Source organism: Chinchilla lanigera, unplaced genomic scaffold, assembly GCF_000276665.1.
Source record: "Chinchilla lanigera isolate Chin_1 unplaced genomic scaffold, ChiLan1.0 scaffold00026, whole genome shotgun sequence".
Classification (NCBI taxonomy): domain Eukaryota; kingdom Metazoa; phylum Chordata; class Mammalia; order Rodentia; family Chinchillidae; genus Chinchilla; species Chinchilla lanigera.
The window spans coordinates 15,166,333-15,193,836 of record NW_004955427.1 but is presented as its reverse complement, the minus strand read 5'-3'; the positions used below and the strand labels follow the sequence as shown (position 1 = coordinate 15,193,836).

The following is a 27,504-nucleotide window of genomic DNA, read 5'->3' as shown; positions in this document are numbered from 1 at the left end:
GTGTGATTGCTAGACCATGTAACAGAGTCTGCTAAGTTATATAAGAAACTTAAACTGTCTTTCAAAGTGGCTGTACCATTTTGCACTCTCACCAGTAATGGATAAAAGTTCTTTCATTGCACATTCTTGTCAGCATTTGGTTTTGTCAAAGTTCTGGCTTGTGGTCATTCCAATAGATGTGTGATGGTATCTCATTGTTTTCATTTGCATTCCTAGGAAGGCATAGGATGTGTAGTACCTTTTCTTGTGCTTATTTGTCATCTGTGTATCTTCTCTGATTAGGAGTTTCTAAGATTTCTGCTCTACTGTCTAATTATGTTGTTTGCTTTCCTGTTGTTGAGTTTTAAGAGATCTTTGGATGTCTCCTGCAAGTGTTTTGTTTCCCTGTTAATGGCTTGTTTTATCATTCTCCTAATAGTGTCTTTCCCAGAGAAGAAAGTTTTGATTTTAATGAAGTCCAGTTATCAATTCTTCTTTATATGGGTCATGCTTTTGATGTTTTATCTTTTTTTTTTTTGGCTTTTTTCTGGTACTGGGAATTGAACTCATGACCTTGCCCTTGCCAGGCAAGCACTATTGCTGAACTAAATCCCCAGCCCCTTGATGTGTTTTATCTAAAAAGTCATTTGCATACCCAAGGTTATCTAGATTTTTTTTGTATGTTATCTTTTGGAATTCTGGATTTTACATTTAGAACTGTGAATCAGTTCGAGTTAATTTTTATGGAGGAAATAAGGTCTGTATCTTGATTCATTGCTTTGTTCTATATGTGAATTTCTAGTTGTTACAGGACAATTTCTTGAAAAGACTTCTTTGACCCACTGTATTGTCTCTTACCTTAGAGAGGTTTATCTGGATCTACTTCTGGTTTCTGTATTCTTTTACATTGATCTATTTATCTATTCTTTTGCCAATACCACCCTATCTTGATTACTGTAGATTTTCCAACTTTGTTTTTCCCTTTTAATAGAATGTTGGATATTTTGGGTCTTTTGTTTCTCCATATAAATTTTAGAATTGTTCTGTTAATATTCACAAAATACCTTTATTGGGTTTTGATTGCAATTGTATTGAATCTGTAGATGCATATGGAAAAGAACCAGTTTTTACTTAACACTTTAGGGCCTTATTGTAGGAGCAAATTGCCCCGTAACATACCAGTGTAGGAATCAATGTAATAACTGCGTAACTTCTGTGGTTTTGGCAGTCTTGTAGGGTTAAAGTCAGCTCTTTGTATCAATGAGTTCTGCACGTCCAGATTTAACCAACTGCTGATAAAAATATTTGGAAAAAATTACATTTGTACTGAACATGTACAGACACTTGTTCTAATCGTTATTTCTAAATAATGCAATATAACAACTGTTTACATACCATTTACATTGTATTAGGTAGTATAAGTCATGTAGAGATGATTGAAAGTATACAGGAGAATGTACATGGGTCAGCAAATACCAGATTATTTTACATTAGAACCTTAGTATCTGTAGGTTTTATTTGGTGGGGGTCATGAAACCAGTTCCCCATGAATAACTTGGGAAAACTATTGCTTCATTCCATGCTTTGATTAACTGAAGTCATTTCCGTCTCCATTTCCCACAAAAAAAACTGTATCTGGAGTTTCAGAAAACAATGACAATGTACTGTATACTCTATCTGGAATCTAATACAGTGTGCAGAATGCGGGAAGAATTGAAATGTCCTATGTTTTTCACTGAGCCAAAATATTTTTTTTTCTGTTTTAAATTCAGGTTCTTAGTTGTTACTTTACATTCTTTTTGATTTCTACCTGTAAAAATCAAATACGGTCTTCTTGTTCTCCTTGGTTTAAAACAAACAAAACAAAGTAAAATACATGGAACTTTATTTTTAAAAGTTAGTGCATAAAACTATGTAATTTTTATCATTTTCTCAAACTATAGGCTTATGTGCTTTTTTAACAATTGGCATGTTTCTTCGTACTTTTGATAAAGCTTCAGAAAAACAACAGGGCAGTAATAGTAACATAGAACTGTGAGGCAGAAAATCAAGGGTGCATACCAGTACCTTGGGCACACTGAATGTATTATACAAAGACTTTTCTATAGACATGTGAGTAGAAGTAGCAGTCAGTTAATTTGGGTGTGGGTCTCTGTCCTCTTAAGCAACGATTCGTGAGAGGGTGAGTGGCTATTGCTGAAATGGAATAGAATTGGGTTTACAGTGAAACCAGAGGCTTTGGAATCTTTTCCTCTTAGTAGAGTTTTGCTCAGGATAGTTTGTAGTGTATGGGTAGACACTGTCTTCTAATTTCTATGCTGTGGGTTACCGTGGAAATAATTTTAAAAATATTGGTCTCTGCTGTGAACATGGTCCAGGATTTTCATGACATTCTAAAAGATTTTTGGCAATCAGGTAAAGATATAGTCAAATAAGATGTATACTGAAGTAGTTAAGAAGTTACTTTTTAATACTTAATTGATTCTAAACAAAGGAGTTGCCACTTACATAGCAGGCTATTCTTAATAATACAAAAACATAGTCTGATTTTTAGGTACAGTAATGAACCAAATAATGAAAAAGATTACTTAGTATTATTGGTGTTCAAATGCAGGACTGGAGTAACTCAAATGGACTCTTTTATTTTCGTGTAAATTTTCTTTAGAAAAATTTGCCTCTAATGTTCCTAAGTTCTATTTAAATGGCATATAGCCAGACTGTTTAGAAACATATTAAGGAAGAGGGGCATCTGGATAGATGCAGTGCTAGAACAAGGTATAAGTTGTCAGACTGTACTTTTGTTTAATTTTTTAAAACAGGGTTAAGGAAAGTGGCTTAAAATAGTTCTGCTTTGTATTGTCATTCTATAGCTGCAAGTACAATCTATCACTTGAGGGAGAAAGGCAATTGGGAGTTAGGAAAGGGCATGGGGAGCCTGCAATGGGGTGAGGAGTATAGTAACAGCATTATTTTGATGCTAGCATGTGAAAAAAATTGGTTAGAGGTATCAAACGAAGAAAAACACTTTTTTCCTTTAAGGAAGATTTATTTAGAAGCATTGATTTTTTTTTCCCCTACCTAATAAAAGATCAAAAAGTGTCTGCTATAGTTTCACATTCATATTCTGTGAAATCTGCTTATGATGGTAGCTCCTTATGAGATTTATTTCTGTCATAGTATACTATGTACTATATTTGTTGCACCTGTTCATACAGAGTACATTGCATTGTGATGTTTGTTTAGCTTGCTTCAAAGAAGCAGCCAATGTGCCTTCTTCTAGAGAACTAGCCTGTTAGTAACTTAATTAAACTTAATTTTGTTTTTGTCAGAAATTTCTTATATAGTTTTGATTTATTTACTGGGCAGTGATTTCTTCCATGAAATTATCAGTTTTGTCTGAGATCAGTTTTCCTATTGTATGCAGTCTGTTTCTCACAGAGCCTCCTCTAAGACTGCTCTGATTTTAAAATCTAGGCTTTTGTCAGAGCAGATTTGTTGACATTCTTCTCACATTAAAAAATAAACTTAAAAGATTGCACAAATAAGCTATACATTTCAGTATTTCCTGCTAATATGCAAAAAATGTATTTATGATAATTACATGTACTGTGTGCCAGAACTGAAACAATACATTTCTCATAATGGAGCATAAATAAAGAAGGTGGAGCCAGCTGCTCTTAAACTGTTTATTTGCAAGCAGTAATGATATAGAGAATATACCTTTTTCACTCTGTTAGTCTGGCAATGCTGAACCTGTTGCTGCATTACACGAGTTGCATTTTGCTGGATAGGGGAAGGAGAGCTGTCTGCTGTCTGGTAGGAGGGCTTTGTCTGTGCCTTTCTCTGTCTGTTTCTTTCTGTTTTTCTTTCTCTCTCTCCTCACTCACTCGCTTGCTTGCTGTCTCTGTTTCTGTCTCTCTCTCTCTCTCTCTCTGCCCCCCCTCTCCCTCCCTCTCTTGCTCTCTCTCTTCCCGTCTCTGTGGTTTGTAAGGTAGGTTGCAGTGTGTGTATATACACAACATCAAGAGCAGGAAAATGGACTCATTAGGGAGGCAGGCAGTCATTACCACTCACACTGTACTTCCAGGGAGACACCGATTATAAGAAGAGAAACTCAGCGCTGGGGAAGAAGGTAGGGCAGACAACTTTCATAAAAAAATCCTGCTGCCTCAGTCCCCCCTCTGTCTACCATCTCCTTTAGTCCCAATGCTTTTATTCTTTCTTTCTTGAATTTTAATTTCCATATTTAAATTTGACAGAGCTAATGCTAGGTTAAATTTGGAACATGTATAGGAGGCCTAGCCTATAGTAATTTTCTTCATACTTGTTTAAGGGTGTGACCTTGTGATTCAGTTTTATTACTTTAAAAATAATTACAGAAAAACCAATTTTTCTCACAAAAGTACCAAATAAATCAGAATCTTTAACTCTTTTAAAACAAACTCCTCCGTATGTGTGTCTCTTTGCTTTTCTTGTCTGTTTATGCAATTCCATCTGTCTGTCTATATATCATATTGTCCTTATTTATTGCTATCTGGATTTTGTTAGTTATTTGCCAGTGAGTTTTAGCTGCAGTGCCAGTGTGGATATTACTAAAGTGAGACTTTTGTTCTTTGTTTTACATTGAAGTTTAAAGTCCATGTTTACAGTTTATATCCTGGAAGCAGGTTGAATACTTATGCCAGTATGTTTATGTGATGGCATTGGACATAAGGTGAGGGGTAGTTGCTGAGAGTGGGTAGGACTCAAGTATTTATTTTTGTCATCTCATATAGAAATATTGCATCTGGGAGATATATGTTGAAAAAAATAAGGTACTCTGTTTTCTAACTTTTACAGATGGACTTCTACATTTATAAGGATGTGGGTATGGTTAGAAGAATGGAAACTTTCATGACAAGTAGTTTTTATCCTAGGACAGTTAGTTTCCTTTTAGTATGTTACTGTTTATTTATGCTTAGGGAGGGAGGAGTGGGGGACTGGCCATCTTTTTACAAAGTAGAAGCTATGAAGTGTATCAGGCCATTTTGTGCAACAACTGTGAGTATTCATTTAACATTGTGGAGGCCATAAATAATGTATTTGTTATTTCAAATATAGTTTTGAGGTACTTTTTGCCCCTTTATACTTTTGTCTTTTTTATGGTGGGAAAAGTTATGTTTGAAACTAACTAACATTGTTGAAGAGTTTTCCTAGAGTAGTATTCCTGAAAATTCAGTGGAGTCATTGAATAAAGTTAATTTGAAATAGATTTCTTAACAGTATTTTACTTGGATTTGTCTGAAAGTAAAATTGCTAAATATTTGATAAAAATTCTGTAAGATAGTGTGACACATAAATATTTACAGCATATACAGTACATGGGCAATGATAGAAAATGGATGCTATCTGTAGAGATCTTTGGTAATAACAAACACCTTTTTTGTAATAAATTATTTAATATAAGTGGCAGACTTTTTTTCTTCTCTTAATTCCATTAGGCCTCTCTGACAACACAAAGAAGCCCATAAAGCAATATTCTTAACCCACCTGGGACTCTAGAGCAGATTCTCAAACACATTCTCAAGGTTCAAACCTAGTAAAATGTTTATTTAAAATCCATTATTCCAGGAGGGTAGTGAACTTTTACTGATAAAAGTCTCTTTTCACTTTTTCTTTTAAAAAATTTATACTTAAGCTTTTAATTTGTTTATTTCCTAAACTGTCTTTTAAGCTGGGAATGCCACATATGACCACAATTAGTACAAATACAAAGTATACTTCATCAGGTCCTGTCAAAGACTCTACTCCCAAAGATCTAGGGGCAACTTTAAGGGAAGTATTTTGGAAATGTATGTTATTATAGTACACAGTATGATATGATTTCTTCCATTTCAAAAATTTGTTTCAATACTAATAGGTAAAAAATGTGCATGGCTTATGCACCTGTCACTTTCTTTATTTCCATTGTGAGCACTATCCAAAATTTGACTGTTTTTTTTACGAAGCAGTCTTTCATATATCTCATGACCAGTCATTCTCTTTTTCTGTGCACATGTATGGAAATATTGGTGTGTATTTATGTAGGTTTATGCACAGAATCTGATATATGTATGGATATATCAATGAATGAAATTCTTTTCAGACATGATATTTCTAAAAATTTTACATTAAGTACATTTAACCAGAGATAAAAATATGGAGAGGCTTTCAATAGAAAATAAAAATTTCTTTTAACCTTCTAGAAAGAATAAAAGCAAGTCATTTTTAAATGACTAATAGAATTAATCATTTTTGTGGTTTTAATTTGTAGAATGTGCACATGTTTTCTTTTGCATTGCAATTCTTAGCTTTCAGTAGATCTAAAATATTTTGGTATAAAAATAATCTTGCCCTTTTCTGAGAGGGACGGTCCCAATCTAAATACAGCAGGACATTGTAAAATGTGCATAAGTAAACTTAAAACCAGTGTGCTCTGCTGTATAGGGATTTGGAAAGCTGAAAGGCTTGCATCACAGGAGGGCTATAGTGTGCCAGAAAAATTCATTAACCAGCCTTGCTGGTTATGGTGGGCTCCTCCTGTCAGCGCATGAAATGTGCCTGTTTAGATTGCTGAAGTCCTCGTCAGGTCACAGTATGTTTCATTTTAATGTTGGAGTAGACAGTTACCTAACACACCCACATGAGGAAGTGCTCTAAAGCAGTTATTTCATGGTTTGCCATGCCCTGTAGCTAAAACAGTTTGGTTCTCAGTGACATATATGTGCTTTTTAACTCCTGTCCGATGAAAATCAGCATTGACTCTTTGAAACAGATCAAAACTGTGCAATACCAAGCAGTATAATTCATGTGCTAAGCCCATGCCAGTTTATGCATTTTAATTTTTTTTTTAACTTAAGGAGCAAATCACTGATTATTTCTAACGTAAAGACTAGTGTTTTCCTGGATCTTTCTTTTTAGGATTTCAAAAATTGCAAATACTTTTCCTTTTTTTATACTTTTCTGAAGCAGCCTATATTCATCAAAAGGATAGCAGCTGCATACTTTTCCCCTGAAATGCTAACAAATAAATGGCATTCCTGTTTATTTATCTATTTTTGAATTTTAATGATTAGTCCTTGTGCTAATTAACAAATTCCCGTATTCATAAAATCTGGCACTACATAAATATCCAATTGTGTGATTATCTACACATGTTCTGGCTTTCTATAAATATAAAAATTATCAGTGGATGTGTTCATAGACTTGCCCAACCCTGAGTAGAGGCTGGTCATGCTGCCACATGGGAAGCCAAACTCAGGTCCTAAGCAAATGTGTTGCCCCAGGGTCTGGCAAGGTGTGTGGAAGCAGCATCTGGCTTCTATTGCTAACTAGTGATCTTTTCTGGCAGAGGAAGGACTGGTGTTGACATTCTTTGAATGCTGCTAGTTCCAGCCTTTTCAGCCCCAAGGGTGGCCTCTTAAGTATAAATGTTGAAATGTTGAAAATGAGCATTGAATGCAACTTATTTTAGAGGTGGCTTTAGAAGGATTTTAATACACTATATTTTTTTAAAGTAGAAAATATGCTTAACTGAACTTTTATAAAAGAAAATAGTCTGCCTATCCTAACTTCCTTAAGTAGCAAGGACCTAGGATAGCATAAGAAAGCGCAGGGCACTGAAAAGAAAATCTAGATATTTTCATTTGTGTAGCCATATAATTATTAAAAGGAAATATGGAAATCAAATGTTAACTTATGCAGGAACAATTTATTCTCCATCAAGGACAGTGTACACTAACAGTTGTGCAAGTGTATGTATGGAGGAGTTATTAAAACTAGAAATAAAGCTTTTTAAATGATTTTTCAGATTTTGTCATTGGTTATCTTAAATAATTACTGGTGGCTGTTTGCAAAGGGTCAGCATTAGACACTTAATACTTTGCTTTAAAACTTCAAATTTGGTACTCAGGTATCTTACAAAACTTGAAATTTGTAATTTTCTTGGAAAACCTGTTTCATACATTTTCATTGGTTAAACAATTTCTAGCATTTTTTAGAATTCCCAGGAACTATCACCAATACCAAGTAGCTAGCAAGGTCCTGTTCATTCTTTCCCAAAGCCCAAAGGCAATAGCTATATCATAGAAGTTCTAGAGAATGCCTGAATTTGTGTTTTCCATTATATATATATATATATATAAAATACGTTTAATCATCAAATAATATTGATGCTAATTATGTTATCACTTTTCTTGTGATTTCAACATAGGCTAGTTTCTGTGTCTGTGGGAGGAAATAACACCATCTATTATTACTATCATGTATATAGTAAGCACTACAGCAGATGTTGAAAACAGTATTTAAGGGTTTATAAGAAAAAAGGGTTTTTCTGCCACTCTAGGGGTTCAACTGAAATAATGAATAAGTGGTATGCTAACTGTGGAAAAATTATGCTCAACTTTGGCTTCATAACCTCTCTTCTACTCCAGAATCAAGCCTTTTGGTGATTCTACAGTTCACTTGAAAGTAATCAGCTTGAGGACATGCAGCTTGCCTTTCTGGAATCTTGATACTCAACTGAAACTCCAACTTGGTGTTTTGTAGTGACAGTGAAAGCAGCTCTTACGTGACCGCCTTGACTAGTCAGGTTAGCTACTGACTGCCAAATGAAAATACTGAGACAAGGAAGATTATAAGTTCACTGGCCCGTTTCTCAGATGAAAACCAAATATATATTATTAGTTCTGAGTAGCCAGTCTTAACCTTGAAACTTTAATGAAAAGGGTTAATATATTCACTTCTTGGTATTAGAAGTACTTTTTGGCCCTGAATATGTGTCTCAAGAAGTGGTGAATTTACCATTCATATTCTACATTAAGCACTGAAATGTTAAGAATTTATTTGAAAGACTTTCATATTAAATTTCTAATATTAGGATTTATATTCAGTAAATATATTAGGTAATAGAGTTTGGGGTTTTTCAAACTTAAAAATGTGGAAGTATATACTGATACTATAAAGATAGAAATGTCAATAATGATGACTCTTAGCCATAAGAGTACTATTTTGTTCTTTGGAAAGTGTTAATAAAAGCTTTTTTGAAAACGTAATTCTAACTTTTAGAGGGCTTTATTTTTTAATTTTTAAAAACAAATTCACCTGGATATTGACTGTTTTTACCTTTTCTTTTAAAATATTTGGTGAATTACTGTTGTGATCAAATTGTGATTTGTTGCTGCATTTCCTTTTATAATATGAACTTCTTTCCAGTAAATGAAATATTTTTGAAAAAAATTAAGGAATGTTATCAGTTTTTTCAGGTAACAAGTTAAAGCTTCGTAAAAATCTGTTGCTAGTAGAAAGCTGCGAATAGCTGTATAATTTTTACATGGTGTATGTATATGAAAACTATGTGATTATCAGTATAAATAAAAACAGCTTATTTATACATCAAGGTATTTACTTAAATACTGAGAGTATGTTCCTTTTATTGTTTAAATAGAAGCCAGACAAATATTGTCATAATGGTGACTTTATACTTTATTTTTGACTGTTGGTTTTCTCTCCTTTTTGTGCTGGGCACACTAAAATTTTTCTTGGCCTAATAAATACAGTACTGCACATTTTTACCAACTTCATCTTGGTCACTTGTACCTTGGCTTTAGGACAAAAAGAACTGGAATAGTTCTTCTTTTGGCTAATCAAATTAACAATAATCTTTATTTCCTCATCAGCAGAATAGAGATGATTAAGAGTTCAATTCCCGGTAGGGAAGGAAAAAAAAAAGAAAAGAAGAATAGAGAAGATTAAGAAGCGAGTAGAGATAAGTTGAGATAAGTAGTGCTGAGGGTGGAGAGGACAGAGTTTTTGAAGGATCTAAATTTAGAAGCTTAAAGAAAAAGACTTTCTCTCTAACCTCATATGAAAGCCACTTGATCTGTGCATACAGCATTAGCTTTTCCATTTGTCTAAAGCAGAGCTAATTTCTTGTGTACCCCAACACAGATTCCAGTGATGATTTCCAAGATCACCAAAAGTTGATCGTAGAAGAAAAAGTGAAAACATCTCAAATTTGTAGTATATTCACTTCCAGGTTTTCTTCATACCTTTTTCCCTTTAATCCTTGAGTTTCGAGTGGTGAATGGATTTTCATAGTTGGTGGACAGATTTCATTTGTTTTGATAAAAGGCCTTTCTAACAAAGTATTCCCAGAACATGCATGCAAAACAAATAGCATTATCAGCTGAATTAAAATGGATGAAGTGATTGGCTGAATAAGTTTGTTTCTTCTCTTACAGTCAAATAATTTTTATATCAAGCAAAACAAAAAATTCTAAGCTTTCCATTCGTTGGAACGGGTTCAGATTTCATTTTACATAAGGGCTTTCTAAAACTGGTTTTCTATAGCAATTTTCAGCAGCATTTCTTGCCCACTTAGCTGTTTTCATTTCTTTTTTTGTTTGTTTGTTTTTTCTGTTTTTCTTCCGGTACCAGGAATCAAACTCACTACCTTGCACTTGCCAGGCAGGCGTTTTGCTGCTGAGCTAAGTCCCCCGACCCCGCTTTTTTTGTTGTTGTTTTTTGTTTTCATTTCTAAATGTTGAATGAACATGAATAATTCTTTAGATTTAAGATAATATTCTATGCATTCTCATATATATCCATGAATATGAAAATATGCTAGGAATTATATGCATAGTTTCAGTGACAATGAATTAAGCATGAAAATATATGAATAAAAGTTTTAGAAATTATTTTCTTGGTAAGTGAAATTATAGTATAGTACAAAAAACACTTCATTGTGAATCAGGAGGTATTAATTAAGGCCAAAAAGGATTTCAAGTGGTTAGATCTGGAGGCCTGGTTTCCAGTTGTGACTGTGTGACTGTGAGTGAATCATAATCTCTCTGTTCATCACTTTTATTGCCTGTAAAATAGGGACAGTTCCTAAGTAAAGAGTGTATGTTTTCATTTAGGTAACTGCATGTACGGATAGACCTGCTTGTATTTTCTACTTTGACATTGTAAATATATGGGGAGAAGTTTAGGTTGATAATAATCGTAGAATAAAGGGAGCCCAAGCACTTTAATTTTGAGGTGGTTGTTCTTTAAGTGGATGTCACAATATATTGTTGGGTCTATTTAATGATTAAATAAACGCAGCACACCAAAAACTGTTGTTTGTCAGGCAGACTTAATTGCCTATAGATGGTTTGACACAAGGCTGCTTTTACCTAAGACAAATGCAACAAAGTTACTATGGCTCCACTCCTATCTACTGGCCACTAGATGGAGAGGTGGTCCATGTCCACAGCTTGTCAGTGGTAAACAGCTCACTTCTGAGTTTTTACTGGCAAATCTTAAGTGTATGCTTTTGAACACTTTTATGAACACAGACATGACATTTTGGAGAAGCCATCAGAGAATACGTTGTCTTCTGTAACGGCATGATCTGATATTCATAAAATACAAAATGATTTGCTCCTTCTTAGACTGCTATTAATGCTGGCAGTTCTAGGATAAGGCCAGTGTTACAAATCTGGTTTTAGTTGTCACAGTAGGGCGTTTGCTTCTGTCTAATTTGTCCATTTAGAAAAGGCCCTAAAATGAATGTCAGCACGACAGTGCCACCTTGTGTCCCTGTTGCTGTGAGTAACTAATACATGAGACTGAAAAGGAAAGAACAGGACATTGAAAAAATGTTGGCAAATTGTTTTAAGCTCTGATTTTGCAGCAGTTGTATAGAAGTTCCATAAAATTTTTAGTGTGTTTGACAGTTCCTATTAGTCAAGAAGAAGTGAGGATATGTACACTTTACCCCTTCTGATACCCAGTGTATGTTAAAAGTCCTTTACAAATTTTGGGCACAAAGATATATATATATATATACACACACACAAATATAACTTAGAATTGGAGATAGAAGAAGCAAGGATTGTTAGAGATTTTCATCCAGTTCTTACCACTCATAAAAACCCCAGTTCAGTCATTTTCAGACAGTGAGATACTACTTCCTTTAAATTTTAATGGCAGATTTCATGTGCATATCTTGGTAATGCTACCTCTCACATTGTTTTGTGATTGTTTCTAAGGATATATTTCAACTAAGCCTTGACCTCATGGGTAATGTTTGTGTCTTACTCTTCCTTCTGCCTCCAGAATCTCCTATGACTTTCATCACAGTCACTCAGATGTTTGAAGTCTGAATGAATGATTATGTCTGACTGGTTTACAATGTTTTCATTATATTTATATATATATATTTTCTATGTACTGTATATGTTAGATATTTATTTCATATATATTTGTATATATGTCTGAATTTTAAATAAGTTTAGAGCATTTTCTCTTTGGAAAAACACCTTCTGATACTACCTCATTTCAAAACAAACATACCTTTTCAAAATTTACTTTCTTTCACATTAAAATGACCTTTTCACTTTTTTTTATTAGAAAGGCGCTGTATTACTTATTCACAAGTGTGTGTTGCAGTTGATTTTGGAGTAAAGATACTTAATTTTTAATTCAAGCTTTACAACAAATTTGTACTGCTATTACATAAAATACTTCACCTTTCTTGGTTTGCTTCCTATACATAAAATAAGTGGACTGGACAAGTTGATCTGAAGGTTGTTTTGACTGAGGGTTTCAGTAGGGAACAGACACATGTTAGTATTACTCTATTTGTCTACTTGGTTTCTCAGTTTTTAAAGTATCATTGTGGATAAAGATTGAATTGCTAGGCTTTGAAAGTACTCATCTTTAAAAGTAGCATATATTTTAAAAGTATCTCCTGTTTTAGAAGAGGAAATGGATTTTCTTATTGGATATGGGCTTATGGATATGGAAAATTATAACTGACAAGAATTCCAAGGTTTTGTTTGAAGATTTTTGAAGTTTTTTTTTTTATTGATATAGCTTAACTTTCCCTCTGTAGAATAAATAAAATATAGTAAATTTCAGCAACAAGGTGAATCTATGTGTTGGCATAGGACTGTAGACTACTTGGAATTTAGAGGTTTCATGCTGGTTTGAGGTTTTTTTTTCTTTTTTATAAAATCAGTGCTGTTTTAAATTATACATATTTCTGCTTGGAATTTATATCTGGGGGTTTTACTCTACGTATCACTGTAAATACCAGCAAATTGAGGAGTGAGCAAGTAACTTCTTAAGCTTGATTTCCTAATTTCTAGAAAGGTAATCTTGTCTATCTCTAAAGGTTGAGAATTAAATGAGTTAATATATACAAAAAAATTATAGATAGCAAAAAGCAGTATAGAAATACTGTTGACACTTATTGTCATCACTGCTCTAATTAGAGAAGGAATGGTTACTACAGTGTAAGTCCAAGCAATGCACACAGATTTATTCGCATCAAAGTTCGTGGTATTTCTTAGAGTACTTCTCTGTGGTGGTAATCTCATCAGTTTTCGGCCTTTTGGCTAAGATCAAGTGTAGTATCTGTGGTGGTAGACTCTCTGGAGATGACTTGAAATGTTAGCTCAGCATCCTAAATTTTGGTTTAAAAACTTGTAGTAATAATGATAATACTTAGCCTAAAATATGTATTTCCTTTAGATAAAATGTTTTACCTTTCATAAACTAATTTTTACTGATATTTATTAAAAATAGAAGGAAAAAAATCTTTAAAATACCCAAGTTAATTAAAAAATTCCTTCTCATTATTGCAATCATATTCTACATATCCTTCTTAAACTTTAGTGTATGTAAAAATTGGGATTAGGGTGTTTGTTAAAATATAGATGTGTAAGCTCTATCCTTAATAGGTGTGGAGTACAACTCAGGTGGTGTTACTTGTAGTGATTCCACATACTTTAGAAAACTCTGATTCGCTGTTATATATCATAATCCCCTGGAGGAATTTTAAATATACAGATTTGTAGCTTATACTCTTATTTTGTATTACTCCATATTAATTATACAGTATATTTAATTTCACTTATGTTTATATAAATTTATAACATTTATATGTATATATCATACATTGATCTTATTTATCCCCCATTACCCTTCTTCCCTGTTCTCTTTCCCCATTAACTTCCTTCCTCTACTCTAATACTTTTTCTACTTTTGCTCCAAGGTAGGAACCTCATGGCAGAAGGATGTGGCAGAGCAAACATGCTTAGTTCATGGTGATCAGGAAGCAGTACAGGAGAATAATGTCAGAGAGGAAAGGGCAAGGGGCTAGATATAGACCTATGGTCACTCCTCCATGACACTCCCAGAAATGTGCTTTACTAATCCCCTGATTGACCTCCACACCAATCACGTTAGTCCTCCTTAACTTCCACATCCTACTTCTTGGCACTTGATACCCAGATATATCTTCTTAAACTATACTTAATTTTCAAATAAACACAAGGTCCTAATCCAACCTAATGCAACTATCTTGCATGTAATTGAAATACAATAATTCCTTCCCCAAAGTCTCATCAGTCCCCGAATTGCTAAAATGTCTGGGTCAAAATCTACTCTGAGATTCAAGGCAAACTCTTAGGTGCGAACTCCTGTAAATTTATATGAAATTTTTTTCTATTGAGAGATTTAACCCAGAACCTTCATAGTGAATTACATCCCTAGCACTTTTTATTTTTTATTTTGAGACAGGATCTCACTAGGTCAATAAGTTGTTCCAGGCTGGGCTTGAGCTTGAGATTCTCCTGCCACAGCCTACTAGAATGCTGGAATTACAGCATTACATGCCCCCTAGCTTGTTTATATCTTTATTTGAGAGTTAGAACTCTTTAATAGGGCACCTTATTTGAATGAAAATTTCAACTTTATTATAACATAATATAACCTTTGTTATCTATCTTACAACATTGGTTTGTATTTAAAGTACAATGGAAATGTTAATAGAATCAATACATAAGTGCTTCATAAAATCCAAAAACTGATTTCTGAGCATTCATGTTTGTATTTGAAAAAAAGCCTCATAGTATAAAGTGACAGCATATGTATTTAATGTAGTATATAAACTAACATGCTTGACACCTACCTGTATATGAATTGCTAAAATGTAATGTTTCTATATTTTTATAAATTTCATTATGTTTTGCATGCAATAGGGTAGTCAAAACTTACAGAAATTCTGAAATATCTTTTAAATATGAAAATAATCATGATTTTATAATGTAAAAATGGATATATTTTGAAGTTATTCTTAATGCCTATCTATGTATTTAAAATATATATCTTTAGAAAGATTTACAAAATCACTATATAGAACATACTTATTTGGGGCATGCTTTTAAAGGCTTTTGGAAGTTTGGTTTATAGTTTAACTTTCTTTTCTAAGAGTGATCTTTTCACCAATGTCATTCTTTAAGAATACTAAGAAACAAAGAGAGGAAGATGAGAACGTAAAATGCAGAGGTTTACCTATCCTTTTTCATATTCAGAAATTAAAACATGATTTTGTAGAAAGTCTCATTTAGCAGCAGAGCGTAAATTGGAAAATTTGGTCAGTGATTTATTTAGGCTCCACAGGGAAAAATCCTGTAGGGTGTTTTTGAATATCCTAAATTTATTTTGATTTGAGACCAGCTTAAATGGCATGTCTATCTTAAAACAGTTATGCATTTTCCTGAGAAAAATTCCAGTGGACCTAGTTCTGGGAGGTGGTATCCCAACAATGATCCTATTGGGGCCAAATAGGCACTTTAGCACAACTTACTCCATCCTGTCCTTAAGCCAAAGACTGTCTTGCCCACTGGGCATGTTTAACTTTGACTGCTAATTTTATTTCCTTGCAGAAGCAAAGGAGACAGGAAAAAGGAGAGAAAATAACTGATGGCATGTGGGTGAGGTTTTGGCTCAGGAAATAAAAAATAAAAATCATAGCCAGTATAGAGATGCAGGAAGCATTTGGTGTTTGAAAATGTATTACCCGTATTTTAGATTAAGAAATAGAAGCTAAAAGAGGTAAAATAACTTGCCTAAAGGTACAGGCACTTAGTAGTATTGGGTTGCTACTGGAAATTAGGTTACACATTGCTTCATTAAGAAAACTGGACAGTCCAGTTTCTCTGTTGGTCAAGATCAATATACTCCTTTAAAACCATTGTGGCCCTTCCTCTGAGCCCTCTTCTTTTTTTGCTAGTGTCTTAACGTCCAAAAAAAGTTCATTCTGCTGATATTCTCAGCTTAAGAGACTGACTAACAAATATTTTGACTATTAAGGCTGTTTAAGAGTAGCTGGGCTCTAAGACAGTATATATCACTTTTAAGTCTGCTTGCATTTATTTGGATTTGTCCTAAATATGGAACTAGAAACAGAAAATGACATTGAATAAATTGGTTCTGAGCTCATAGCAGTTCTGTATACATGAAAACTGTAGTGGACACCTATTGAAAAATAGACTTCTTTTACATGTTCTAATTACAGTTGACCAGAGAGTTTTAAAATTAAGCTAACTTTTGATACCAGTTCTAACTTGATGTCATTAAGCAGATTTAGACTGGAAAAGGAGAATCCAGTAGAAATTCTAATCATACCTTTCGTCTTCTATGGAATTTGAAACTCAAAAAAAATTTTTTATGCCTTAGTGATAGCATCAATGGCAGCAGCATTCACAGGCTAATCGTTAGGATATAAGCCTTGGTTAAAAATGGAACACAGGCTTCTGGTAGTTCACTTAAGTTTACACCAATTGACTGGAAATTAAATATGGTTCTTAAAATGTATTGTAGAAGACTTAAACTAGAACTGGTTAAAAAAATAACCTGTTCTTCGGGCATTTAGTTGTTTTCTACCCCAAAAAAGCCAATGTAATTTTCTCTGTATCTTATTAAGTCTTTAAAACTGAAAGATGAGTGTGACTTCCACAAAGTGACAGAAACATCAAGTGTAAAATTATCGTTACTGGACTTTGGATAATCTCAGGGGCAAATATAATTGGTGACTAAAGGGTAATTGCTCTACTTTCAGCATACTGCAAATAAAGTGCTTAATAAAATTTCTTAGAAAAATAAACAACATAATCCTAAAAAAAATGCTTCTGAAGAAACAATGAAAAAGAGAAAGAAATGGCAGTTACAATTTTTCTTACTTTAGGTGTTTTTAAAAAGGTTTTATTAATTTCTAAATTTGAGTAAGAAAGAGAGGGATTAAATCAATTGCTATTTAATTATAATGCTTCTGGTTTGGAGACATCTTTATGAAGTAAGACAGGAAGACCATAGAAAAATTGTTGTGTGAAAATTATATTTCATGTAGTAAAAGAAGGAAATCAAAAAGTTTCTTGTTATAATAACATGAAAATGGTTACCAAAAAACCCCAAAAGTTTCTTATCACTTGACCTAAGGCAAATGTGTCATATTAAGCTTAAAATGAAATTTATTCTCCTGAATGCACACAATTCTTATTAATGTTTTAGAAATTATGCACACATAGGAAAAGAGGAGTAAAATTTTTGGATACATTTAGAAATCATCTATTGGGGTATAGGGAATGTCTAGTATCTATGGTCACTTCAGTGCTGAAATAGTCCCAAATCCATTGTTATTTTTCCTTTACTTGCGTTTAACTTTGGACAGACTGACTTGTTTTCATCTAAAAAGAGGCCTTTCTTTAGTGAGAGTTAGGTTCCCTGGTGGCCTGAAAGAGTTAATGTTGTTTCCAAGAGTGCCCAACTTCCTTCCAGGCAGTAGTGCCTGCATATGAGAGAGTCTGGCTCCAGGATATTTGTTCACATCCCAAAACCAATTTGGCACAACTTAAAATGTCTGCTAGGCAGAGGATTCAGTGTTGTTAGGCCACGCAATTAGTGCTTTATTTCAAGAGCACCAAATTCACCCAATAGTGTTTTGTTTTAAAGAAGAGCTTGAAATTCACAATAACGGGTTTCATTTATCAGAGCCATATGGGACTCACCATCTTTGGATATATTTGTAAGGCTTTCACAAAGAAGAATCCTTAGGCATCTCAGATTTCACGGATTGGAGGGCAATCTGGATGAATATCTTTTTTGGAAATGATGAACTATCATTTTCATATCTAGTCTCCAATTTCAGTAATCCTTGAGCAGCTAATAAAAAAAAATCAGCAAAGAGTTAAATAAGCTTTAGCTTATTAGGTTTTATTGGACAATAAAGACCATGACTCTTAGATCTGGTTTATATGCCAACTGTACCTTTGATCTCGAAATTTGGTCCCTTATTCTTGTAGTTTGCAGTGTGGGTTCTAAGTTTCAACCTATTTATTGCACTTTTTGCTAGTTCCCTTTTGGTCGTATATCAGTTGATCATTGAGAAGCTATCTGCAACATAGCTAACTGAAAATTGCACATTGTGACACTTTTGATGTTTACTCAAGATTATATCTTTGCTGCCTGTTTTTCTATAAGCCTGTGATCATTGAGGGGTGGTGTTTCTTAATGCGGTGTATTCTTGAAAATGTCAATGTAAATTGATTTTTAAACTTAGAGATTAAAAAATACATATTGCTTCTCATCTGGCAATAGTTGGTAATACTTTAATTTTTGGTAATAGTTGGTAACTTTTAATTTTTAATACTTTAAATTTTATTAAGCCATTAATGGCCTAAAAATATACTTAAATTTTTGCTAATTAAAAATGACTATGTTTTTAAAGTAGAGAGTTCTCATGTGTTATGTAAGACAATCTCTAATTTTATCAGGAATTCAAATTTTTATTTCCTTAATTTTTTAAGCTTTTTTTTGTAAAGGACACTCGGTTCTGTATGATCAGTCTGGTTAAGGAGCATATTTCTAAGAAGTAAATAGTACTTGCTGCTTATCTCTATGAAGTCTATGTAAACCCTATAAGGATAGTAATTTCAGTTTCATATGAAATTGTTTTGATAAGTGGGCAATTATTTGAAGTAACTTTTCTCATGTTTAAATATATTATACACTAGTTTATGTTTTAAAAAATACTATTAAGACTGCATTAGCTAACAGTGCTTATATTAGCATGGTTTAAGTTTCCCAGAAAAATATCTGCTAAATTTTGTCCAGTTATAAGGATATTAAGCAATACTAAATTAAAACAAAATTTAGTATATTCTTGGCTACCATTTAAACTTTGTATTGATACCAAGGCCATGTCTTTTAAGTAGTAGTTCATAAGTATTCAAATTTTCTGCTTCTAAGTCTTCTCCAATATATATTATACATATTGGCGAGAACATTTAGACCTTTGTTTCACAGCTTATTTTATACATTGACCCTCACCCCATATGGACCAATGAAGCTATTGGACAGTAGGTAGACAATCTGAATTATAGAATAAATTATAAATGCCTAAAACAACTTGAGCTTTAATTATGCTGGATGGTCAAATATCTCATATTCTCTTTTTCATTACTAGTCAAATGTTCTCATATATATGTTAATGAATATAATCAATTTTTAAAAATTCTTTTAAAATTGATTTATTTAATTATTTTTTTACTTCAGGTATAGGTATTGTGACTCAATGAGGTTAAGTTTTCCTCACTGAAAATTTCTTTACAGAACTAGCCACCTGCTGTTTTGGATGATGCTTGGTATTTTCTGTAAGGAATTTTAAAGTATTTTCTTAGTGAAAACAATATAGGGTTTAGTACAGTAGTGGTCAGTAGCAATAAAGAATTAAAGATGGCAAAAGATTCAATATATTTTGGATTAAGTATAAACTGTAGATTATGAAAAGATAGGTATATGGATCCATGGAGAAAATGTGAATGTGATGACTGATAGTTTATTCTTTGAAGATTTCTTATAAAGATGAATGATGACAGAAAAGGGTGTAAGTCGATGGAATGTATGTCTAAGCCAAAGATACGTGGATGCTGAGAGGAGAGTGTGAAACAAAGAGATAAAGATTATATGTAGTTCTGTGACTAACTGCTTATTTTTTCTACTTTTATTAAATTTCTGTTGTAGGGGTGAAAGGCTCTTGTATAAAGTGTTTGTGGCATACATAGAATCCATAAATCAGTTGGGTTCCACAAAAATTTTATTTGCTTATGAACATAGACCTGTTTGATTTTAAGGTGTGGTATGCTATTATTCTTACCTTATGGTTAAAGTTTATGTTGTTTTGTTCAAGTTAATACGAGTAAATTTAAGAGGGACAGATGTATGTGTGTGCACGTGTGCAGGCATGTGTGTGTGTATGCACACATGTAAGGAAGTACACTGTCATCTCTAGTTCTCTTGTGTCTGCTGCCTTTTCTTTGCCAGTTTTCCTTTGTCTCTAACATTTTATCACAGAACCCATTTGTGTAGAAAATAGGATCTTGATTTTATCATTTTAAATTATTTTTTATTTTTTGTTATTTTTGTCCTCCCAGCTTGTTTCCACCTCAAGAATTAAGGCTGAAATATAAGCACTTTAGTTCTCACACTCAGGAGGTGTTTCTGCTTTCTTTCCAGTCCGTTTGTCCATATGTTTCCTGGTCTCTGATAGGCTGTGCAGTGAGACAGCAGTTTACTATCAGTGTGTGTGTGTGTGTGTGTGTGTGTGTGAAATTAGCTAATTGGTGTTAGCAGAAATATTTTCACATGTTTTATAAGCAAAGTGCAGCAAGGTATATAAATGTAGATATGATCCAGACACGCACACGCTCACGACTGTCACTGCTCATGCATAGGCGCTCAGAAGTAATTAATGTTAATAAGATTTTAATGTGCTTGTGAGATCATAATGAGGAGAAATGAATGCTCTGATTAGGAAAAGGTAACTGTGTGTGTGTTTTGGCTTAGAACAAGATTTCAATTTTTATAAACCTCAATTTTAGAACTTGTTTGTGATTGCATCAATTGGTTTTTATTTTCAAATTAGAGGTCTGTTTAGCCATTTGAATGATTAACCAAATAAATGGGTGAAACCCTGATCATAAGGAATAGTGCAGGTTTTCATTTGCAAGGCAGTGTTAGTGTACAGCAAGGCTGTGATATCTTTTGCCAGTATATAATTTTAATGTTTTTTAAAGCTTTTGTGAGAAGCCACTTGTAGAGACAGTACTTATTTTTATAAATGTACACGTTATCTATATGTTACAGAGACATCAGTCTGATAGTGTAACTAGCGTGTCTGAGATAACATGCTAGTCAATGATGGTGTATTTGTTGCTCCAAGAAGATGTATCATGCTTCTTGAAATGTGTATTTAGATAGAACATAACCAATACTTTTATTGCCTAAACATAATCTTTATAAATTTTAAAGGCTTGGTGTCGTCTGTAGTGAAGTAAAATATTACAAGGTAAGCAAAGATACTGTTTCATAATGGACTCAAATGCTAGGTAGTCAACAGCCACATTATTGATTGATTTAAAACCAGCTAGACATGCTTTTCTACAACACACTCTTGAAAAATATTGTTAAGAGTTTGGGCATTATATTTGAATTATTATTTTAATTGTAGATAAATATAAATATTAAGGTCTCATGTCCAGTAACATATAGAAATTACTTGTTCTTTTTCTAAAATGTAAATTGTGGGTTGATCATGAAGGATTGGCACCCCTAATAAAAAGTAACCATTGTAGTGAAATGCAAGGAAAAGTCTTGGATCTAAATTGTGACTATGGGCTAGTATAGTTTATTTCCAGTTAAACCTACAGATATAGTTTAGTCTCTCCTAGGTTTTGGTTATATTCCTGTAATATTTCCACTGGGGTTAAAAATAGGTTGAAGAGAAAGAAGATGCTAATATTTGTTCTGTAGAACAGTTCTGAGATTTCCATGATTCCCAGAGGTGTATTAGGTTTTACTTTCCATAGACTCCTGAGAATAAGTTTTTGACTAAAAGGGACATTTTTCTTTAATATTGTTTAGTTGAATTTTTAAAGTCTTACTGCATTAAAGCATGGTTAGAAACATTTTTTCCACATTTAGTTTGCAGAGGAATATATCAGTGTTGTGCTGAATACAACACTGATATCCTATTGTAAATTTTTCTATACATATATCTCTAGATTCTCTTTTTGCTATCTTTAATCTACTCATATACCATTATTATGTTATTTTAATTATAGAGGCTTTGTCACATTTTAATATCTAAAGTGTTAGCCTTCTTTTCCACTTCCATCCACACTTTTTTTTTTTTAAATTTCTCGTGGGTTATTTTTTGCTTACTGTTTATTCCAAATGAACTTTACAATCAGCTAGCTGATGTGGCAAGTTGGTATTTTTAAGGAATTCATGAATTAACATAGGAACAATTAATAAAGTAATATTCATATGTGGGTAAGTCTTCTTATCCAAGTAGTGTTTTTTTCTTCCCAGTTGTTTAATAATTTCCATCATTCAGAAGTGCTGTATAGTTTTCCTTATATAGATCTAAACATTTGTTATTAAGTTTATGTTATGATATCTATGGTATTCTACTCACTTATTTTCTCTCTTTATATGTTACTTTCTCCTTGCCCTCATCCTGTCCTGTCCTGTTGTCTCCTCCTGTCTCTCCTCTCTTCTGTTTTTCTCTCCCCTCCTTCCATCTCCTCTCCTTCTCTCTCGCCTTTCCTTTTTTTTTTTTCCTTTGCTACTAACGTCTGAATCCTGGTGCTTCTCTATGCTAGTAGAGAAGTGGTGCTTCTCTGCCACTGAGTTATGCCCCCAGCTGTTTTTATTTATTTATTTATTTTTTCAGGCAGGGTCTTGTTAAGTTTCCTGATCTGGGCAACTTGTAATCTTTCTGCGTTAGTCTCCCAAGTAGCTGGAATTACAGGTATGTACCGCCAAGCTCAGCTATTTACTTTTTATATCCTAAGCAGAATCTTTTTGATAATATTTTGTAACTGGATTTTTGTTTATATATGGGAATGCTGTTGATTTTTGTATGTTAACTTTACAAATTCCTTTGCAAAAATTTTTCCTTTGTTTGTAGTAGCCCAAATTGTATTTGAATCTGACTCTAGTTTAGGGCTTGGTATCTTTTGAGACTATAGTTAGGCTGTTTTGAGTATCTTGGTTAGTTTGGACTGCTACAGTACAGTACTATACAATAGTATTTGTCACAGTTCTGAAGGCTGGAAATTTAAGATTAGATTGCCAGCATTATCAGGTTCTGTAAACGCTCACTTTTGAGTTGAAGACTGCTAACTTCTAGTGTCCTTACCTAGTAGCAAAATAATGAGCTAACTCTGGAGTTCCTTTTGTAAGGTCACTATTTCCATTAATGAAGGGTCCACCCTTATGACTTCATCTAATCCAAAGTACTTCCCAGAAGCCCCATCTTTCAATACCATTATATTGGGGGCTGTATTAGGGTTTTAATATATACATTTTTAAAGAGCAACAGATGTTTAGTTTGTAACACTAAGATGTCTTCCTCATCTCTAAAATGCAAATATGAAAACCAAACTCAAAAATGATGGAGGGTGCCACAAAGTGTCACCCAAAGTTCATGTATTGAAGATTTGACCCCCAGTGTAGCAATGCTCAGAGGTGGGGCCTAGAGAGGTGACTGAATTTTGAGGCCATTAATCTCATCAGTGACTAAATCCATTGATGAAGTTGTTGACAAATGTGCTTTTCGGGGCAGGCACAGTTGGAGGAATTAGGTCATTAGGGGTCCCTTCCACTATTTCTGACTCCATTCCTTCAGTTTGCTTCCTGACTACCGTGAAGTGAGCAGTTTCCTTCTACCCTGCCCTTCTACCATGATGTTTCCTCCTTGGTACCAGCCAGCCATGGATTAAAGAAGCTGTGAGGAAAAAGAAATCTCCTCACCTTTAAATTATGTATGTCAGATATTTTGTGTGAAATAGAACAGACTAATGCACAGAATAGCTGAGACCATATAATAAAACATCTAATATTTTAGTTGGCACATAGTAGGCATTCAATGACCAGTGTCCATTAATAGGTCAATGGAATGTGATATGATATATCATTTTATTCTTGAAGTATAGTTTATGTGCTATATTACTGAAATATTAAAGATTGATCGTAACGGTTTTTACCAAGAACAGAATGAGTTAAACAAATTTTAAAGATGTAAACTTCATGATAAGCATTTATGATAAACATTTAAGATACCAGGAACTAAAGATAATTCTGAGATTATGCATTTTACTTGGCTTTGCACTTCCATTTCCTTTACTTCTCCTTTAACTAGGATTATTCCATGTAAGGTTCCTTACCTCCGGAGTGTAGCTGGAGAAAACTTCTTGGTCACCTACAGTGATTATTCAAGGCAGTTCTTAGAGTATATTGATTATATTACTTGTTAACTGAACAGGTAGATATGAGGATATGAAGTCCTGCAATCATTAGCATCCTAACTCATGAATCTGAGAACTTCAACCATACTTTCCTGGTAAATGGTATACTAACTTGCGAGTTCTTCTGAGTTAAATATTTAACTCATGATGGTATTGATGTTAGATTAATAATACTTTCTGGCCTATTATATATGATCTGTTGATAAAGTTAATGACAAAACAGTAATTTATTATCAGGTAGTCTAGTGACTTTAAAGCTTGTACTCTAAATTACTCTAATGGATATTATCTTTGCAAATGCATTCTTTTAATTCATTTGACATAGTCTATTGCTTAAAAATAAGAATACCAGAAATTTAAGATTCATCTTACTCCTACCTCATGATTGTGTTGAAAGTTAAGTGAGACTGTGCACTGAGAGTACCTGCTAAGGTGCCTAGGTCATGATAAGAGCTTGATGAATATCAGTTGGTTTTATTCTTACCATTTTCTTATAACTTTCTTATCTGCAAAATGTGGCTCAGAATGGTACCTATTATATAGGGTTTATCCTGAGGATTAAATGATGTGTCTTATACTGTACTTAGAGAAACAACATAATGATTATCTAGAGATACTAATTTAAATTGTTTTGAGTAAGTTCCCAGAAGTATGAATTCTGAACATTTAATATTTCTATTGTTAGCTTTTTCAGGAAGCTCCATACTGTCTTCCTTAGGGGCTATATCATTTTGCACTCATACCAACAGTGTATCCAACTTCTCTATGTTGTCACCACCACTTGGCTGTTAAAAAGAAATTAGTAGCTATCCTGATAGATGTAAGGTTTGGCTTTTGTTTCTTTACCCTGATGATTAGTGGTAGTAGACATTTTTTCATGTATTCATTGGTCATTTATTTGTCTTTTTGGGAGAAATGTCTATTGAAGTGTCTCAGTTGGTTTGGACTGCTGATACAAATTACTTTAGGGTGAGTAATTTGTGAATTATAGTAATTTATTGCACATAGTACTGGAGGCTAAGAAGTCTAGGATCAGAGTTCTAGAAGATTCAATGTCTGGCAAATGCCTGTTCTCCACAGATGGCGCCTTCTGTGTGCTCAGAAGAAGGAAAGCTCACTGATTCTGTTATCAAGGGCTTTGTCATTTGAAAACAGGGACAATTACACTTTTTCTGATATTGACTCCTATTTTTTTTTATTATTCCTGATTGCTCTGGCCAGCACAGGTATTACTATATTAAGTAGGTATGTAAAAATGGGCATCCTTCAGTTTTTCCTAATCTTGAGGGAAAAGCTTCCAGGTTTTCATCTCAAAAACTGATACTGGGCTTCTCATACATAGCCTGTATTATTTTGCAGTAATTCCTTTCTATTTACAGTTAATTTTTTATCCACAGTTATTCAAATCAGGATCTTGAAGAAATACCAACACTCCCACATTCATTATAGTATCATTGACAATAACCAAGATATGGGGAAAACCCACATATTCTTCTACGGATGAATGAATTAAAAAAATCATATATACATACAATGGAATTTTATTCATCCTTGGGAGGTAAATTCTGTAGGGCAACATGGATAAAACTTGACGATGTTACGCTAACTAAAATAAGCCAGTCACAGAAAGACAAATAGTATTTGATTCCACTTATAAGGGGTATGTCACAAAGTCATATCCATTGAAGAATAGAATGATGGTTCCAGCAATTTGAAGTGAGGAGGAAATGGAGCCACTGATCAATGGGCATAAAGTTTCAGTTAAGCAAGATGAATTATTTTCTAGAGTTCTTCTATACAATATAGTGATCAATGCTGTACACTTAAAGGTATCACACATTTAAAATTTTGCTAAGACGGTAGTTAGGTACTCTTATTAGAATAAATAAAGCAAATAAAATACATAACCTCAGTAAATGTTCTCAATAATACATTAGTATTATTATTAGACAAAAGAGAATGGACTCTAATCCCATAATGACAATAAATGCAAAGTAATACAATGTACAGAGGATAATAACATTTTTGTTTTGGTGAGGGCAGTGGGATTGGGGGAGCTTTAGTAAATACTATTTGAAGCAATCCTTAAAATACAACTTATGTAAATGAGAGAAAAATAAAAGGGAAGAGGAGGCAAAAATGAAAACTTCCTGGGACTTTGCACTTGTGAAGATTCCTATCTGAAGCTCAGCTCTACTCCTTAGTTTTGTGGCCTTGGACAAAAATAGGTTCTTTTTCTGTTCTTGAGTTACGATCTGCTCATTCTTCCCAAGCAGTGAGCTATAGCAGCAGTGAGAATAAATTCATTGTCTTACTTGTCTGAGCGATTGCTGTCCTGTGCTGCCTGTTGTTCACCGAGTGACAATCAATATTTTATATATGTTGCCCAGATTTTTGGTTCTTTAAGGCAGGAGGCTAAATCCTGTTTCTGTTCTTCCATCAATTTCAAAAAAGTCAGTAGATTACTATTACTTTAACTTTTCTCATCAGTGAATTTGAAACTTACTTGTTTCTTTTAGCACCTTGTAGTTGCCTTCTTGTTCCCACTACACTACATTATAATTTTTTGCTTTTATAGTACTGCTTCCTCACTACAACAGTGATGATGTCTGGGTCAGCTTTACTCTTGTTACCAACCCATTAACAAGCTTTGAGTCTGGAAATTACTAAGAAAGTTAGTGATTTTTATTATATTTGTTTCTTTGAATTGTAACTCAGTGCAGTATGGTGAAAGACCTTAAACACCACACTGGAGTTTGGCTTTTATTCTGTCCACAATAACAGAGAGAGGTGGGGGAGTCTTTGAGATTTTATATGAAATAGCTCTAGAAGCATAAAAGGCGCTACTAGAGGTTGAAAATGATTCAACTATCTAATATCCTGTTTTTTAGTAATGCACTAGAAGCAGAGAGACAGATGGAAGAGATTAGTGATTGAAAGTTAGGATTTGCGGCTATAACTTTTGGAATAGGGAGAGAATATTGCCGGAATTTGATAATTGGTTAGAGGGCTATTGCTAAAAGAAAAAGTGAGAAAGATGATGACTCAGATTTTCATTAATGATTGAACAAATCATGTGACTGACCTATTAGGTTCTTTTGTCTTCTTTAGCACATAAATGACCAATTTTATAAAAATTTGAGAACAAAATTCCAAAATACAAAGAAGTGATAGTGATAGAAATTTATATTAAGAAATGTGAAATACGGGTTTATTACTTGGGGGATAATTTTCAGTTGTATTATAAGTACTATTTATATATTTACATGTTTCATTATACCATTTATATTATTCTGCTTCCTTATGTCTTCAGAATATTTTGGTATGCGCATACTGCTCAAAGTACATTTCATGTAATTTAATG

At 33.4% G+C, this 27,504-nt stretch overlaps 1 protein-coding gene across 3 annotated transcripts in view; it reads left to right on the top strand.

Annotated features, from left to right (window-relative positions):
* Zbtb20 (zinc finger and BTB domain containing 20) overlaps positions 1–27,504 on the top strand; it is an 821,796-nt gene that overhangs the window by 37,659 nt on the left and 756,633 nt on the right. The window contains exon 1 of one of the 3 annotated variants that reach the window (XM_013515064.1): positions 3,937–4,111. The exons of the other annotated variants lie outside the window; for them this stretch is intronic. The gene's annotated coding sequence lies outside the window, so the exon portion shown is untranslated. Of the gene's footprint in view, positions 1–3,936; positions 4,112–27,504 lie in introns of those variants that run through there. 3 annotated transcript variants of the gene reach the window in all.